The sequence below is a fragment of the Pinus tabuliformis genome, chromosome 5_1 (genome assembly GCF_031772625.1).
Source record: "Pinus tabuliformis cultivar Carrire ecotype Pingquan chromosome 5_1, CPIR1, whole genome shotgun sequence".
Classification (NCBI taxonomy): domain Eukaryota; kingdom Viridiplantae; phylum Streptophyta; class Pinopsida; order Pinales; family Pinaceae; genus Pinus; species Pinus tabuliformis.
The window spans coordinates 615,292,112-615,295,652 of record NC_142305.1 but is presented as its reverse complement, the minus strand read 5'-3'; positions in this window follow the sequence as shown (position 1 = coordinate 615,295,652).

The window sequence follows — 3,541 nt, the reverse complement described above, 5'->3', positions numbered from 1 at the left end:
CTATGACTGGATCACTATTTGAAATATTTTCACCAATACCATTGCACTTATTTTTCATCTTTTTAATTCTAGAAATAAAAGTCTTTATATTTTCATTTTGATCAATTTTTATTGAGAGGAGTTTTCTTTTAAAAAATAGTGCCCAATTCGTATTTTCAGTCTGGTATAAACCTTTGAGTTTCTCCCAGGTTTCTTTGAAATTATTATAGTCCATAATATTGAGAATAATGTTTTCATTCACAAACATTCTCATCAATACCTTTGCTTTGGTCTATTTTAATTCCCAATCATGAACTAAGTTTACTAGGGCTCCTAGTTTTCCTTCTACTTTGGATGTGATTAGCAAAACATTATAACCTTCCATCATTGTTTGCATCGTGAAATTTCACTTTCTATAATTTTCTCCATCAAGTTGATTAACTCAAAATATGAGTCCGCCAATAAATTTCCCATATTCAGATAGGAAACAAAAATATTTTACTTTAAATTGAACCAACCTAACACTTTCATATATATAACTCCCCAGTTCAACCTTTTAACTTCTCATTAATACCGACACCTAAATATCAACTTGGATGTTAGATCCAAACAATAAAAATGAATTCTCACTTAGATAATGCACATTCATTAGAATCTTGCATGCCCCAAACTTAATTAAAATACCTTCACCAAGTAGATCTTTTAAAATAATTAAAACTTCTTGATTTTATATAGTAATTTTTTCAACTTATGACCATCCTAAGCTCAACCTTCTTTATTCTCAACACCTAATAATATGAATCTAAACAGTTGCAAGTGTTCTTGGGTAGATCTATCTCTAGGTATTTATCAACTTTTCACGTGACCTCTTCCACCAACACATCCTCTACATAATAGGTGAATAATCACAAGAAAAATGTTGTAAATTGTGACCTCTAATAATTTCCTTTGCATTTATGAATATCTAGAGTTCCACAAATCAATCTACAATATATTTTCATTCTCCAACCTCAAAGGGAGGCTCAAAATGTTTCAAAGAAAATGTTGAAGGCCAAATGACATCCCCAAAGTTGATTTCTCAGCGAATGTAAATGCTAATTATAAGAAAAAGAATAGTCCCAACTCCCTCTTAATTTCACTTAATATTGGCACTCCTTGCCCCTCCACAATAAAGGGATCAGACCAATTTTTTGTTAGGAGCTCAATGTTATTTATTCATGCTTCAAGAGTATCCCCATTACGCCAGGGTTTGTTTGCTATTACTAACACTTCAAGGGTCTTGATTTAGATCTTGTTTTGATGCATTATTTAGAGATTCATTAGATTTAGTACCTTTTATTCATGACCTCCTTCTAATCCATGACTTCTTAACTTCTTAGGAATGCTCCTTGTTGGAAGATATCAAGCTACACATTCCCTTCTTTACCTCTTTTTAATCCATGACTTATTGACTTTTTATGAATACTACTCCTTGGAAGATCTCAACCTACACATTCCCTAATCTATTCCTATAATTGCAACCTCGTGAGTCAATGGAAAAAGGCATAAGGATATGTAGATATGTCTAGAGAAAACCTTTAAGGTTGAGAATATACTTCAGCTGATATGAAAACTACAATTTTCACAGGAATTGCGCCTATAGATTAAATGGGTTGCTATTTGAGTGTCTCAAGAGAGATTATGGATTGATTAAAATAAACTACAAGTGACTTAAATCTAAATTTGATGGAATCAAGTGGGACAACCAAAAACTAACATATGAGCTCAATTATCTGAAAGAGAAATGGAGAAAACTAAAAAGTTGTGATATTATAGTACTTAGATGTCACACACTAATAAGTTAACACTTAAAGGTAGTATTTCTCACACTTAAAGGTGATCATGTTAACAAATTCATGTCCTCAAATCTCGAGCATTAGGTTTTGATACCAAATCAAAAACTGGAAACAAATGCACGATAACAATTTTTTCTCGAAGAGATATTTTTATTAGATGTGATACCACACCAAACATAATATAGTCCTACATTTATAGTAATCAAAAATCTTATTACAACTAGATAATGATGATATCTATGTGGTTACAATCACACATACACTAGAAAAAAACACTCTAGAAGAATGTATTAGAATAATTCACTTCTTTAATTACCTTTAACAAGCTATCCCTAAACCATAATCTAACCAAATTCTTACAATAAATTATAACAATAATAATAATTTTTACTAAATTATAATACTACTAAATGTCACATACATGCACCACTCAATCCACATGAGTTTTATTTTTAAAGACAAAGTTTAAGTCTAGAGTATTAGCAGCAACATGCACTCCAAACAAAACCATAAGTAGTTAAGATATGTTACAATTCTTATGAAACAAATTGAAGTATAAAGTACATAGAAAAGACTCATAGAAACATTCTCGTAGTAACTAAAGGAGAAGAAATATTATGTGGTTAGAGGTTAGAAGTGCCCTTTAGTAATTCTTTCATATATTGTGGTAGAATTTGGTCCAAGCTTTCACTTCAATTTCTTAGTTAATATGAATTTACCTTTTTGGAGAGGTAGATATTAGTATAAATATGAAGCATAAATTATAAATGAACAAGTAATTAACACATAATCCATACACTGAATCTATCACATTCTTATGTACATTGGAGGGGAAATATAGTAAATTTTGAAGGGTGAAATGAAATGAATCATTGTGAGTATGATTTTGGTATTAAGTGTATAAAATAATGTGTTTATAGTGAATTTAACCTTAATTTCATGTAAAATTTTCGTTTACATTTGTTGTACACTTAAAAAGTTTGATGGTTTAGTCATAGTTTTTGGGAAAATTATATCAAAATGAGAATGTTAGTGGGTGTTTTACTAAATCTTAATGAGAATTTTAGTGGGTGTTTTCCTCAATCTTAATGAGAATGATGGTGTGTGTTTTTCTCAAATAAAAAACCTCCCTCTTGCTTGCCCACATAAGGAATAATAAGCAAATGGATCTCTTTTAGAAAATTTTAAATGACAGGATGTTCTTTTTATCTTCAACTTCCATTCAATTGGTTCATCCACTCTATTAAATGATGCTTTTTTGTAATTCATTTTATCTAAATTGGTTCTTTGATTTTTTTCCTAAAGATATATTGTACAGTTTAGAAATCTCCTCTCTCAATGTTAACTTCAAACAAAATATGGTTAAATGGTAATATAAAAAATGATCCATATTTAAATGTCACATATGCATAATGTAGCTTTTGCTTGCAAACCTTAACCACTACCTAAAACAAGATATCTTATGGAAAGTCATTTGTGAAGTTTAATTTTATATTTAATTTATCATAAGTTACAATATGTATGTTGCTAGTTTAGAGGCACATAAATGATACTTGATTACAACTTTTTTAATATAATTTAACTAAGTGTAATTACGGATTAGGAAGCTTGATCCACATAGTGTCAAAGTTTTTGTAACACCCTTATCCCACATATACCCAGGTAATTGACCAACAATGGTAAACATATGATGAGATGTCACTATGATCTAATTCAACCTCCTAGGT